Below are 16,101 nucleotides of genomic sequence, written 5' to 3' on the forward strand. Positions count from 1 at the left end.
AAAAAAGACTTCTGAGCATCATGGAAGCTATCTGTTTGCATGTACATCCTGTCACCAAGCCCTGGCCCCTGCGTGCTCGCACAGATCTCTCTGGGCCTGGCAGAAATAATCAGCGTACAAGAGGGAAAGGAAGAACCCCTAGGCTTCCTCTGGATCAACATCAGTGCACACGTTCATGCTACTTTGGAAACATATGGGTGTACCTCACAGAGTACTTTATGCACAGCAGCAGCACTTGGATTCTAACAAATAAAGGTTTCAACAATGTAAGCGCGTACAACTACAGCTTTTCACACACAGATAATGCTATGTAATTTAAATGTCACTACTAAAGTGACTTTTATTTACTCTTTTGCTACAGCTACTTTACAGATTTTATATACAAAACTTTTAGATAATGAGATTTCCACCAGTTTGGCTTTTTTTATGGAAATCATGAAAAAACATTTCTCATGAGAATTTAGTCTTTAATTTGGAATTTTAAATAAATACATTAATAAGTAACTCCTTGCTTCTAGCTCAGCTAGGTGTTCAATAAGAAGTGTAACAAATGCCATTTTTAGAGAGAAACCAAGACCAGTCATACAAAAACGTAAAAACTTTGCAGCTGGTTTCACACACAATCTCTCACACTTTATCATGATTTTAAAGTGAAAATATTTCATTTAAAGTGAAAATATTTCATAAGAAAAACTAAAAGGACTTATTTTTGAGAGCTCCTCAGCTGCCTGATGTCTGCCAGGTTCCAGCAGGCGAGACGGAACTCAGCTGGCAGGAAACACTTGAATTCTTCCCACCCATCCTTCTTGTCCCATGACACCCTTCCCACTTTCAGGCTGTGGCCAGGCATCAAAGGTGTCTGACTTCTCCGGCTCTCTAACTACTGCATGACCCTTCGGCCATCCACGTAAAGGAGTTCAATTCTTGTCCCTTTCTTGTTACAATCCACTTTAAGATACCATTAATCAGGTTTTCTTCCATAGGTTCTCTTTCTGCTCCTTGTTTGTGGTTGAGAGGTCAACAATACCGTCCCCTCTGGTCTCAGAAGTACTCCTGTTTCCCCGAGATGGTCCATCCAGGAATAAGCAAGAAGACTTCATTCCATGCCGTGTATGTCAGGGAGCTCCAACCCTCACAAGTGTTGTCCATGAACAATAAAGGTGCCCTTGGTCTGGCAAAGCAGATTCACAGGGACAAAGACAAGAAAAAGGACTATCACAGAGGCAATCAATCAGTTTTGGAACTCAGTGGGTTTGATTCTGCTTCTGATTCATCTTTTCTCCTGTAAGTTGGAGAAGGAAAAGGCAAAGAGGCTCAGCTTACTCTTGTTCTCTGCATAAGAGATGACCCTTTCCATCAGGAGATTATCACAACCTCCTTAAAGTGATGATATCAGGACCAAGTCTGCCTCACAGGGCTGGAGTTTTGTACTGCAGTCCAGAGGGATGTGATTTAGAAAGGTAGTTGTGCCAGCCCATGTAGATAAGTGCTTTCTGTAATAAAGAGAAAATCCTGTTCAGCCACAGCACAGCAATACCCCCCTATTGCCATTCTTCAGCAAAGTTTCCAGTCCCCTCTCATTAGCCATGAAGAACCTCCATACATTATCAAACACATCTTCCTAGTTCACCTCTCCCGCAGCCATCTCTTTGCTATTTTTCAGACTGTTCCCTTTTTCAGGAAACCAGCACTGCTGTTCCACCTTGTTATTTCTGAGGAGCCACTTTTACAATCTCTATATACACAATATATAAGTGAACTGTTCATGCACAAGAAGAGAATGACTTCAAAAGCAGAAATTATGTGAAATGAAAAATAAAAGTGGAGATGAAGGAAAGGTTGCAGGAGGAGAATTGTATTGTATTTAACCTCAAGGAAAGTGATGTTTATCTTCTTCAATTTTCATTTCACTCTAATTAAAAAGTAGTTTTAAATGGTAATAAAAAATACTTTTAAAAAAATGTGTAGAATTATTTGTAGGGTAAGTGGTGTTCAAGATAACTGACAGTGGCAGAATTCAGACCCTCTGTTTTGTACTCTCTTATCAAAAGCCAGAAACACTTCTTTCTACTTGTTTTAGAAAAAAGATATCAAATCTATCAATGCAATGGGAAAATCATAGAATCATAGAATGGGTTGGAAGGAGCATCCAAGATCATGTAGTTTCAATCAGGGACACATTTCACTAAACCAGGCTGCTCAGAGCTTCATCCAGCCTGGCCTTGAACAACTCCATGTGTGGAGCATCCATAACTTCTCTGGGCAACCTGTTTCAGTGCCCCACCACCCTTAGAGAAAAGAACTTCCAATACCTAAACCTACTGTCTTTCAGTTTGAAGCCATTCACCCTTGTACTGTCACTTCATTGTAAAAATCATTGAAAGACAGCAGGGTCCAAAATTTTGTACTGTACAAAAAGCAGCTTTGAGAATATCTTTTCCCTGCAAACATTTCCATGTACCACGTGGTCATTCCACTCTTTTGGTTTACCCTGATCACTGAGGAGACCAGCTGTCACCCACAGCAGCAGTGTGTCTTGATCAGAGTTTGATTCATTGCAAAAAACAAAGAGCCCTGACTAATTGCATGTAAATCCAGGATACTTTGGACACCCCAAAGGAAAAGTGGGCCACTGGGTAAAAAATAGGAGATTTATGGTCACTTTCCCACTAAACCACTCTGGACCAAAGAAGTAAAAGTACGGCCATCAGTATGAACTCTAGTTCTCTCAAGACGGTTGATGGAGGGGAGAAACCATATAGCTGCTGGAGCATAAACAAGAAATCTAACAGCTCAGACAACTCTGCTGTGGTGTCAAAGAGAGATAATAGATTCTATCAAGAATTAGGCATCAAATTCCTTCTTCGAGTTTGAATCCTACTATCTACTTAATACCATTTTTAACAATAAGCCACCAAAGGCATTAGGAAGTTAAAGATCTTTAAAAATGGACATGGAGCCTGGAAACAGGAATAGCCCCATGGTCATCATATTGTACCATGTTTTCTACTCTTGCTACCTTCCTCAAATTACCAACAGTGGTAAGACCTGTTAAACCTGTCTTCCCAGGCTTCTGTATTTACCAGGGATTAATTGGAGCCAATGCAATACTGTCCTTCTCTGCTTATCACTTACAATGTGCTTAGCATTTGAAAATATTTGCAGTTTTTATATGTATATGCACGTACGCAGATATGTGTGGGCACACATCAAATGCCATTGCAGCTAAAATATCCTATATAAATAAAAGATTTATTCTTTTTCCCTTACATGGGGAAAGCAAGTGCTTTGGCAAAATAAGCCGTAACCCCAAAATACCCCAAAATCACCCCAAAATTCTGCTTCTGAGGAATTTCCAGTCAATCTAAAAATTTAAATAATTTAAAAATACAACAAAATCTCTGTCTCTGGATTTTCAGATAATATTTTGTCTGTCTTTGCTTATACTGTGTAATACTTCAGAGCTATACTCTGTCCTGACTGATGTTTTTTGCTTTTTTTCCTCATTTGAACAGGGGAAGCCTAGGGCAGTGAATGTCACTGGAAGTCAAGGTGCCTCACAGACAGGCATGCTTGCCTTCAGCAAATTTACAGACTTGGTCCCTGGGAACCCTTGGTATCTCCAAGGAGAAGTGGCAACTAAGAAAGCATTCTGAGTATCTACATTTCAGATGTAAACACCTAAATCCTTCTGCAATCTTTAATCTCCCTGAGTAGGATGGAAGTTTAATTGCAATGGAAACATCTCAGCTGCTCACCCTGAACTCTGTGCAATCAATAGCACTTTAAGAAAGAGTCTTTTCTTATACAAAAGTCTGATCTTTTACAGATATCTCAAAACAAAATAAATCACGCCTAGAAAAGCTTATCTTTCTCCACTGACCCTTAACAGCAGCGGATGCAAAACTGGGATTTGGAGACCGACATTGCAAGCACCTACATTTGCTCAGATGAACCCCACTGCCAGTTGTCTTTTTTTCAGTGGGAAACTGCTGTGTATCCCACCGTAACAGGGGAAGCAGTGATCATAAATGCATCAATGATTCTGAGCTGTAGGAATCCCTGACCTTGGTGCTGTATCATATGAATCTCCTTTAACGAGAAGAAAAAAGCATCCTTAAGTATGGCTATGTTCAAATACAAATGAAAGTTTCTTCCAGACAGTTAAAGCTGTATGATTTATGAAGCAAATACAAGTTCAGAGTAAAGGGCTCACCATCAGGATTTTATTTTGGCTGCCTATTTGAGTATATTACCTCTGAGATTCAATCATAACCCTGGTAGTCACACCAAGCAATGTCTCACTTTACCAGTTATTGCACAGCAAGCATTTTTTGAAGGTGGCCCTTTGCATCCAAAGTTCTGGAAAATGTAAAAATGCAAAAAGAGACAAGCAAGTAGAAGCAAGTTTCCTTAGCTAAAGGTATTGTTCCAAGCCAGCAAGCAAGTGTGCCTCTCCTACACTGAGGTCCAAGACACGTACCAATATATTTTTTTTCGAGTGTAATCAAGTTGACATCTATCTACACTGATTACACTTCAGAGGGGAGAGGGAAATTCGGGAGGTGGAAGAAAGGTTCTCCTCTCTCTGGTGGCTTCAGAAGTATCCTCCACAGGGTAGTTTGGGCCTCTGGGCATAGCCCTGAGAGAGGGGTGGTGCGTAAGGAATCATGCTGGAGGTCTTATGCCTCAGAGATGCTCTTCCCTATCCCTGCTTGTTCCTCAGGGAAGTAATTTGTTGCTGGTCTATACCAGCAGCAAATTACAGCAACCCCTGTGCCAGTTCAACTTGCATCTGGGAACTGGAAGAGGCAGGAGAGTGAGGGACAGAGGGCTTTGGCCTTTGCCTGACCATCTGCCTGGTGAAGCACTGGTACTATTTAGTCAGTTTTCCGCCCACTCTCCAGTGCATGATGCAGGGGAAGCTTCATAGTCCTGACTGTGCTGTCTGTCAAACACAACTCAATCTGCTCTTTTCTTTTGACTCTTGCAATTCACAACAATACAAGAATTTCTAAAAACACAATGGCTGGACCCTGCTTCACTGAAAGCCTTTTTGAGACTGTGTATGGCTCAATTCTAAGCACTTCAAAGGCCAGTCAAAGAAGAAATGCTGACTATTTTTTATTGTAGCATCCCAAATGCAACATAACACTTCATGCCTTTATTACATTGTTCTGCAAATTGTACTGCAGGATGCACCAAGTGAGTCTGGCAAGTAACTAGCCGACATTCATACAGATTGCATTTTTAGTCTCCCTTTATGGTGGCAATTTATCTTGATCCTCATTTTCAGCTCCTTGCATCATAATTCAGCTGGTTTCTACCACTCTTTGGTTATCACATGTGTTTAAAATCATTGTTACTAACACAAGACTGTCCTCATTACCAGCAGCATTAAATAAAGATCAGCTTAATAAGAGTGGGACTGCTAAAAGATTGGTCTTCTTTTACTGGTCTTGTATCCTAGGCAAAAGACAGGAAATCAGGCTCTTTTCATTAATATACTACAAACAACCCCTATGACCTTGGATGCATGTCCTCTGAAGAGAGCTAGTCCTTCCCCTGCCTGCCTGGTTCTGACAGTGGTCTTAAAAGACAACGCACTTTTTAAAATGTGATTCCACACACCACAGCTACACTGCTGGTGTAAGCCACACAGAAACCACTTCTCATATCTTCCTGTTTCTTCTTCTCTTGCTAAAGCCATTTTCTTGATCTTTGTCTTGTCCCAGTATGTGAAAATGAGATTACCAGGAGACATTTGGGTGTTTCTGTCTGGGAATCCTGCCGTTAGCTAGCGCACTCTATGTGCAGTTAGTGCATGGTCTCTTGGCTGACTTCACTGACCTCCATCTGTTAGACTGGCTGTGTGCCTGCTCACAAGTCAGTCAGACTGTTTCTCTAGGATGCTGGTTCCAGCAAGGATGCACTTGGATGGACAGCATGCACAGTATTGCAACATGTCTGCCCTCTTTTAAATAGAAAAGGCAATTTTTCTACATGGTATGCCACTACAACTTTTGGACTTGTCTCATGCTACACTCCCATTTTCAGGGAAGTCACTGAAGAAGGGTAGGAAGGCTCGTTACCAAAACATTAACTGAGAGGCTGTCACATACCCCACTGTTTGTATCCAGAAGTGCAATCCTTCTCCCTGTTTTTCATTAGAAAGGGAAGTTGGTGTGCAACGCTTCTGTTTTCTCCTTGGTGGCTCCAATGTTTCCACAAACACTAAATGCAGTATGTTAGAAGGAGCCAGTAAATCCAAAGTTCTTGCCTGAACATGTGTATTTGAGCTTCACTTTCTTGAGCACATAAGGAGAAATCTGGAGAGTAAATTGTAAAATAAGGGTTTGCACCATCAAGTTATATACAGTAAAGACTGCTAGCCAGTAAAAAATTGTCACCAAATCAGACAACCCTGATAAAACTGCTATCACCTCACACAGACTGCAGACAGATTAATTTCTAACACACTAGGCCACATCTTTTTAAACCAGAAAGTCACAAAATAAGGTGTAAACACTCACCTGTGTATTAAAGAATGAAAACTGAACGTGTTTGTCAACAAGAGATATTAGCAGTTTTTTATTGACTTTTGGTTTGTCCTGATCTATTTGTGGTGTTACAAAGACATATGCACACCAAACAAGGTTTAGAAAAAGCCCCACTTTATGACCAGTCCTTAACACACTGTCTATACTCTAGCTTTACATCATATTCCTGCAGCAGCTCATTCCAAGTCCTTCGTCTCTGCAACCAAAGCTCTCAAACATGTCATTTATAATATAACCAACACCATTAAACACTGGGTACAGGTTTATCCAAACTGAAAAAGCCTCCAGCAAGCTCACTGGATCATTGTTTACATCACTTGCTCACTGCCTTCCCATAACTCCCTCCACTATGTATAAATGAAATTAAATCCACCAAGCACCTGGAGATAAAGCAAAGCATTCACAGGGAAAAATGCTGAAGGAAAAGTACCAATAACACAGGTAGAGCTATAGCAGGGGAACACACTCAGATTAGCCATCCATGCTGATCTGGCTGACTATTTAGAAACTTGGGTGATGATGGCTTATGAAAATAACAAACCACGTATCAAAAAGACTAGGTGTATAAAGAAACCTAGAAAAAGACTCTTATCTGCTCACAGAATTCTCCTTGGAATTGAAACAGAGAGAATATTTCTATATGGGAGAAGGAGGGAATTTTGTATCAAAGATAAGCTTATAATCATTAAAATCCTGACAGAAAGTAGTTGGTATTTAAGAGCAGAATGACCATTCGCTTTGTTTTGATGACAGTTCTTACTTTATATGACACTAAACTTTAGTAAGATTCTTTGTAGAATTAGAAGGAAAAAGCAGCAATCATAATTACCTTACTTTTCTACATTTATATACTTATCCAACCAGAGTTCACACTTTAAAGTATAAATATGACACTGATCCAAGGCAATTTACTGTGCTTATACCAAAACACATTACTCTCCATTATTCTCTCATTGCACATGCGCCTAAGTATAGCTGCATAATTTTCAGAAGTGTTGCATGGAAATTTTAAGTCAACCGATTTTACTCAGCCACCTCCCACATACACAGAGATACAATATAGTGTTGGTAACACCCAGATGAGCAACTCAAGACTTCCATGATCAAGTAAAGCCCAGCTCTGCACTTGCCCTTAATTACTTAAATACAGAGAGCCTGTGTAAAATCTGTTTCTGCTTTTGTGAGATTTTTCATCTCTAACCATTAAATAGTAATTCCTCTGAAAATTTATTGCTCTTAATTTCAGTATTATGTTGCAAATACTTTGATATTTGTCCAGATGAGATTTCCTGTTGGTAAATTTTGTGTTATTAGTTGTAAAAATACTGTAATCAGTAGAGAGCTTATTTATATGTGAAGCACTTATTCCAGTGGCTCTAGTAGATGGGAATAATTTTTTTTTAAGACAGAAAACTCTGCAAAGCAAATTTACTACAGGTCAGATTGCAACTGATTAAAATACAATTGTTAATATAAAGGGCTTCTCCTCTGCCTTGTAGGGGGAAAGAAAAAAAAAAAAAAGGAAGAAAGGGGGGAAAAATCAAGGTTTCAGTCAGCAAAGTGATAGCAGAAACTTGATCATATACCCCTCCTTTCTATACCTATCTCAACCCATTTGCAAACTGTAGCATTGGCTCCATGCTGCCTCAGGGATGGGAGACCAGAAGTGCTGCAAACCAGGACTGATGTGCCTGACAGAGCTGCACAGCAAAGTCTGAGTGATGGCCTGAGCCATGCCCGGCAGTAGCCAAAATTATGAGTGGGTTTTCTTTCCTGGAGCACTGCATTCGACTAAAATCACAAATGTGGCATATGCAGTAGCCAGTCAGCTGCCAGTTGATTCTATATATATTTTTACTTTAAGTTTTTGAAAGCCTTGTAAGAAAAAGGCTCTGCATGCAAAGAAATATGCTGCAGCTTGGTGACTTACAGAAAGCTTTGGGGGGCGCAGCCAGAGTGGTACATTGGGAGATCTTGCTTGGCATACACCCAAGTGCTTTCACTTAGAAGAAACATTCAAACCTGAGATATCTCTGTGCAGGTGCTGTAGCTTGTCCCAGGGAAGATGGAATTCATTTAATGTATTATTGTGTCCCAAATTAACAGCTGCGAAAGATGGTATTCAGCTAATGAGGAAAAATTAATCACAGCTATTTATATCTGCATTTTGCTCTAAAGGAGTTCAAATGTAAGCATAGAAACATCTCCTTAAAAAATGAAGAGGCCAAAGAAGACAAAATAACCTTATGACTGAAATAATGGAAAAACCCTAATGCCTTTTTTAAAATAGTTTCTAAGTTGCTAGATAAGTGAAGTAGAATTCAGTTAAATTTAGTTAGAGGGAAAATCTTAGATTATAATGAAAGTTAGTCATAAAAGAGTCATACCCTTCCATGACAGCTTTGAAACTTGGGACTTTTGACTCCACATTCCCCATTGTTTTGTAAAAACATGCAGCAGTCATTCTCAGATCCCATTTGATTGTCTGTTACTATGTTCACGTTCACAGATGAGTAAGCACTGTGAGAAACTGTGTCTAATTTGTGGTTTAACAGATAGTTTTCACAAGCTCCCATTGAACATGGGCTCTAAAACATGAGAATCTGGACTGCCTCCAGACTTAAACTTGGATGTTTAGATTTACAGCACCAAATCATTTATTTTGTTATTAAGGATAATGTTTGAGAGCTGATGACCTCTGTAGTTTAGCCACCTATAAGAACTAAGTGCTTTCCACTTTAAAAAAAAATTACCTCATTCTTCACATACACACAAGAACACACAGAGAGAAAATCAGCACCTCCATTAAGAAAGGCTTCCCAAGATCTCTCATGTATTTTCACCAAGAGCTCTAGGACCAAAGCACTTGGAAGACTAAGCAGAAACAGCCAATGGAAAAAAAAAATATTTTGTTTTGATCAGAGTTCTGTTTAGATACAAATGATCTGGGAAGTAGTATCTGAAAGCCTACATTAAAACAAAAAACAGAACTGGGAACAATTCTGCACCCTCTCTGGCAAAGGAAAATCAAATCAAATCTACAAGCCTTTCTGCTACAATTCATCCTGATAGAATTTGTAACAGCCAGGACATTAACTCTAAACAATGAAGCTCGTAATGAAAACATTGTGAGTGACAACATGAACATAATACAGAGAGAGCCTCACTGACCGTCTACCAACAGTTAAGGTCCATCCCCGATTTGCTGGATGCACAAGTAAGAAAAAAGCAGGCCAGGTTTCTAGCTGCTAATCAGTGTTGATACAAGAGCAGTGTGCAGCAGCAGAAGAAAAAAGATGAGATTAAAGTGAATATTGCACTAATGAGCATGTTCTTCCTGATGAAAGATTTTAATGTAGACTGCAAATCTCTCTTTCACATGCTTATGACAAATGTGTCAGTTTGGTAAACTGAATAGCAGAATTATATGGGCAGGTGCCAATGAACATGTACTTAGGATTGAGGATGTAAAAAGGATTGAGGTGTTTTGACTCTAAATTCTGCAAGGTGCTGAATTCAAAGCACCTAAATTTCTCCTATGCCCATGCAAGGTCTATTGTATTCTATGTGGTTAAAAAGTCTCATTAGGCTATGTCTGTATTTAGGAAGTATTTCAACCCAACAGGAGCCAGTCCACAGTCTGGAAGAGTTGATGCTGGGAAGCCAGTCACTGCAGAATGTGCATTTTGTGGGCTTACATCACAACACCCCAGGAGAACAATATGTGTCCTCCTGGACCAAATTCCAGATTTCATTCATTGCAAAAGAAACCAGATTGAGCATTGTGAGAGCATTCTGCAATGTAAAGTGACTGCTGTCAATGGGGATGAGGAGGGGATTCAGATCAAGGACACACTCCTGATAAAAATTAAAATGTTACTGCACATATTCTTTGCTACCTCAATTCATGCTATTCAAACAGATTGCTCCACAAGCAGCAAACTGCCAGGAAAAACTGAAAATATCAGCTTATGCTTAATTTATCCTACACTGGAGATGAAGCATTATATTCACAAACAGGTTGATGTTCCTCATTCAATTCACAGCCGGGGGCCTCCACAGAGCATGGGGACTTCATTGCAATCAAGACTTGTAGAGAAGCACATCAGCCTTTTCATCCAGTCAGTGAGCTAAACAGGATTAGGCAAAACAGAAAGAGACAGGACTGATTAGAACTGAAAGTCCTTATATCAGCAGATAAAAGAAGAAGCCATGGAACATAAGTCCTCTCCAATCTGCCTGAGCACTCTGCAAACTGAGCACCTCTACCTAAAGGAAGAATCACAACTTCTCTTTTGCTGTACTTCCATGCCAGCTGCTGCTGGAGGAATGTGGAACTCAGGATGCAGGTGTTGTTGCCTCTGCCCTGGGAAATCTCCATGAGCTCTAGCACTTGGTCAGTGTCACAGGACTCCAGCATCACTGAAGAGCTTTTAGAAGCTGACATAGGTATTCACTGTTTTTTTTTTAATTAAAGTACTCAGGTATACCATAACTTATTTTTCTGCTGTAATTTTTCAGGATGTAATTTTAGTATCTGTACAGTTCTTATTTCTACCTTAATCATGGTTTGCAAAGACTTTACAAAGGCTACTTGACATTTTACACTCATAAATCTTATCTACAACCTGTTGAGCAAACCTGAGATGTTTTTGATGAGAAGCAAAAAAAGAAAAAGGGGGGGAAAGGCAGTTTTCAGATCTCTTGGACTCTCTTATTATCAGACAGCCTCTATCCAATGCAGTTTTATCCAAATGAGAATACATTGACATAAAATTGGCTGAAACTTCACATTCCAAACTGCAAGGAGCATATAGTAATGCAATAGCTGCTATGTTTTTATGGGTTATTTTAAATTTAAATTTAATTTTAAACTAAACTTGAACTAAGAACATTAAGCTCCTTTTCTGCTCTATTTTTTTAATTGTATAACCAAAATTATATTAAAGAACAACTTGAAGCATCCTCTAATCATGCTGCAAAATGATTTTGTTTACAGATCATTCAGTAATAAAGACTGAACTTCAGCCATGATAAAAATAGCAATTAATTGACTCTTGAGTCACATGGTAGCTTATGGAGGAAATTATATGTTTGTGTGACTGAAAATAACGAATAATACACAAAGGAATTCATGCAATTATATGTCTAGTGTCCTGGTACAAAGAACCAGCGAAGGCACAAGATCCTTGTGTTAGAAAAGCTACCTAAAATGCCATCTGCAGTTTCCAAATGCTGGGGGGAAATATTATTACAGCCAGAAACTCCAAAAACAAACTTATTTGTATGAGACCTGAAGCATGAGACCTTATTTGTATTAGACCTGAAGCATGAATGCAAAAGTGAAATAAAACAGACATTGCTTCTTGGAAGCACATGTATTTTTAAGCAAAATGTGGATACAAATGTACAAATTTGGAGAACGAAATTTAGATGGGAACACTGTGTGGGGTTCCAGTTCCATCCTAACATGCACTGAATCCAACTGCAGTATGTTGTATTGCCCTTCTTTCCCCATCTCCAACCTGTCCAAGTCCTGGCTACTTATTCCAACCTATCCATCTTGAACCAGACAGCTGATCTGGCTGCAAACTTATTTTCTCCACATACACACAGAGGTTAGTCTGCAGCTGTTCAGTGATTTTTTTACACAATCTAACTCACCTTGTCACCAAACACTAATTTCAGTATTATTTTCTAATGCCTTCTATCCTTCTTAGATCTAACAATGGAGCCCCACATCTACTAATCTGACAATAAACTGTCAATTTGAAGTCACCACAAGATGGCCAAACATTGGGTAACCAGTGACAGGAGAAACCTTTAATTGAGAGCAGTTGGTGCTAGAGGCCTCAGGCTGTCTCTCCTACCACCACAATATTCATTTGGCCATTCCACTGAACAGAAAAAGGTCCAGGCTTTTCTCTCTAAATGAGGGGAATGGAGAGTTGCATCACAAAGGCTCAAAAAAAAAGGCTACACAATTTTAAGGTATGTTTTGAAGATCTTGTTTGCTATAACAAAAGATTGGACACAAGAGTGTTCCCACTCTGCTCCCAAGATTCTTCACATAAAGACATAAATCCACTGGGGCTATTAGAATAATCCAGATTCTGACTGAGGTAGTCCTTAACCTAATACCTTCCGGAAGTCTGGAGGATGTACAAGAGATGGGATTAGTCTACTATAAAAATTTTAGTGTTTCAGGTACACTTTTCCTTAAATATCTACTGCTGGCCTAGAAGGTGGTATGGGATTCGCTCAGCCTTTGACTAGACCCAGATGGTGACACTTAAATTTTCACATTCTTGTCTCTACCAAATGTTGCTTAATGACCAGAGTTATGAAAATATAAAACCAAGTTGGTGACACAGGTTGGAAAGACCCTTCTCTCCATTTCTCCTGTCTTACATAATGAATATTAGGGATTGTTTCTTAGAACAAGAGCTTGGGAAGAAGCCACAGTAAGTTTTAGAGCTAGAAGAACATCCTGGGATGAGAGCAGGGTATTTAATGGGAACCAGATAAATTAAATAATAAAGAACTACTGAATCATAAAAAGCATGCTACAAAAAGTACAAGGTAGGATAGGATATGTAAATAAAGATCTTGTTCATCACCATAAAAGGATTCCTCTGGGGAATCAAGAAAATATCGTACAGAACAAGAAAAATTTGAGAGGGTTCTTTTCAAAAGCTTTCAGTAAAATTCAGTAACAGAGGAACTATTAAGGGACAGACTATAATTTTAACAGATTATTTACCTATAAGATTAACAGCTGGACCTTAGAATTAAAAATGAGTGGGAGGATGAAAGAACAGCAAGAGTGAGTTTTCTGTATAACAAGTGATAAATAGACACAATTAAGATAGTATTGCTTAATATAGAGAGGACCCATGGCAGCTGGCAAAGAAAAACAAAACCCAGGGGGGTCATAAAAGATGCAGATGACATGAAAGCAGTTGGGCTGTAAACTCATGAGCAGAGAGGCAAAGTTGCAGGTTAAACCTTCAGCAAGCCACACAGCAGCAGCTGTGTGCACACACACAAGCTGTACATTGGAAAGCCTGAGACTACAGCAGGCTGTACCTTGAAAAACAAGCGCGAGAAAATTGCCCTCAGGTCACCCAGGGAGCACTTCTTATGGTTTGGGGAAGGGCTAAGATGCTTTTAGAGACTGAGATGCGTACTTCCATCATTTTAAAAAGGTTTCTTTTCCCACCAGGCCCAGCTGATGCAGGTGTGATTGGGCAGCTCTTGGAGGGCCTTGCAGCATTAGCTGAAGGCAGCTGGCTCAGGAAACTCACTGTAAGCAAAGAAAGGGTTGTGGTGCCATGGAAAGATTTGTGTGCCTTTCCCAACCACTGTGGTCAATGAAAATGTGCAGCTGAGGAACAGCAGAGCTTCAGTCTCCATCTTCACAAAAGCCAGATCATTCAGCTGCATTTGGAAGGATATGAAGTGATATGAGTGTTGTGACAGACTGCCAGTACATCCTGCACTCACATCCATTTATTTTAATTAGTTTGTTCCATTCAGAAAATCCCTACAAAATATGCAGTATTCATGCAAACTGGGTGGTGTGCCTGTCCTCCAGGAGCAACAATTCCTGTGTGACTTCCAGCCCTTGCTGCAACTATTCTCATGTCACTGCCCACAGCTGCAGCCAAGCAAGGCCCATAAACCAATGAACCCCCACAAACTGGAGATCACCAAGTACAGGGGCCTGTAGTGAGACCAGACCTGGATCACATACCTCCTGGAAAAAAGGAAGAGCAAGGTAGGATGCAGAAAGGTTGTCATAGAAGGATGTTCCGCTTGCTGGACCACACTTAAGAGACAAGAAAATACCACATTCACAACACCTGCCTGAGTCAGGATCAGCATTTAGATTAAACCATCCTTTCCAAACCCAGATAACAATTTGAATAAAGAGTGGGAGAAGAATTAAACTTCCCAGAAGACAGATGAACCCTTCTTACTGCTGGTACTAAGAACAGATCGCCCTACCTTTCTGGCTTTCATCCAGCAGGTGAAATCAGTTACAAAAGCAAGCAGCTCTGCTGGGAGAGTTGCCCTGTTCAGAGGGTGCCATAGCAGAACTGTCAGCATGTTTGTCTTCAATAGCTGGGCATGGTTACTGAACCTCCTTTCCCATGACCAAAAAAAAGTCTGTGGCCAGGTCTAACAGAAGGTCTGATTGTCCCCCAAATGATCCCATGGGAGAGTAGTCAGGCATGCTCTCAGCATGGTTTAAATTTCATTTTTCCAGACTTAAGAGATTTGGAACCTGGTTTTTCCTGTTATCCTGGATCCTTTCACCTACTTAAAAAAAGCACTCTGCTAAAAAATCCACTTGCTTTTTATTTCATTTAAATCAGCAGCCAGGAAAAATTCAAAGCAAATATTTTTCCATTGAATCAAGTTTCTAAACAGCTTTCCTAAACTACTCCCCCATCATTATCATCATCATGTCCCTGCTAATGGTTGCTACCAGTCTCTCATTTTTTATTTTGTCCCTCAGATCCAAACTCCATTTTTCCTCATTCACTCTTCCAACCAACCAAGAGGCCCCTGTGGTAACACTTCCCAGCTCTCCAAAAACACTTTTTATAACCTGTTCTCAGATTGCTTGCACCAGGGGGAGGGACACTTGTCACTCCAGCTTCCTCCTGCTTCTTCACCAGCACACCAAGGTGCTCCAGGTCCCCCCTTCCCAACCCCAGTCCTTTCCAGTTCCCCCTCCACCACCTTCCCAGTTATCACTTTGTCTGCTGCACAGACCAAAGTATTCAACCCTACTTCTAAACTGAGTCTGGTAAGTGTTCTAGTCCCAGGTAAAACAAAACAAAATCTTCCTCCTCATAAGTGTTGGAGGGGTTTAAATAGCTCATTTGGCAGATCCAGCTGAGAGCTGGGATGGAAGAACAATGGGAGGAGCAGGGCTGAAGTGGGGCAGCAACCTCCCGGGGAGGAGGGTGAGAACGCACAGCTGGGGAAGGCAGAAAAAAGGCTGAAAGCTCTCCAACCCTGCCAAGGAAATGCAAGGGAGAATTGCAGGTGTATCTTACAGGCTGAGTGAAATAAGTTAAATTCTATTAGTGGGTAGGTCAATTTAAATTAAGAGTGGAGTGCTAAAGAAAACAATGGAACAGCAAGTGAATAGAGGGTAAGTGTTTTCATGGAGTAATGGTTCATATGGTGCATTGTTTTCTGGCAGAAGAGGAGGGAATTTTTATTTTGTATGTGCTTTGGGTTTGAATAGTTAGATGCCTCATATGGGTAAACAGGAGATAAAATGTGTTCTTTTTTTACAACTTCTTCCAGTAGTCTCCCTTTTTTTTTTTTTTAAGTCCTATAAAGGACTTTTTTCCAAAAACAAAAATGCCCATATAAGAGTGGATGTTGACATTACTAACTGAATCTGAATATTTCTCACACAGGAAAAAAATACAATTGGATAACCAAATCCTTATCAAATAAGAAGAAATTTTAATGGAATTTTGTATCAGAGTATTTATTTTGCCTTTTTAATTTTGTT

General features: G+C 39.9%; 1 long non-coding RNA gene across 2 annotated transcripts; it reads right to left on the minus strand.

The window, feature by feature from the left end:
• Positions 1-367: 367 nt before the first annotated feature.
• On the minus strand, positions 368-15,259 carry LOC148184676 (uncharacterized). 2 transcript variants are annotated; one of them, XR_015772216.1, is made up of 3 exons: positions 14,571-15,259; positions 6,123-6,329; positions 368-1,493 (listed from the first exon to the last, which is right to left on the minus strand). It is a non-coding gene; the product is annotated as an uncharacterized LOC148184676 (long non-coding RNA). The 2 variants fall into 2 exon arrangements; XR_015772217.1 differs by lacking the exon at positions 14,571-15,259 and adding an exon at positions 6,534-6,556.
• Positions 15,260-16,101: the final 842 nt, after the last annotated feature.

This window comes from Pseudopodoces humilis, chromosome 3, assembly GCF_049639895.1.
Source record: "Pseudopodoces humilis isolate 2021_Gansu_Grassland_sample_001 chromosome 3, ASM4963989v1, whole genome shotgun sequence".
In the NCBI taxonomy this organism is placed as follows: domain Eukaryota; kingdom Metazoa; phylum Chordata; class Aves; order Passeriformes; family Paridae; genus Pseudopodoces; species Pseudopodoces humilis.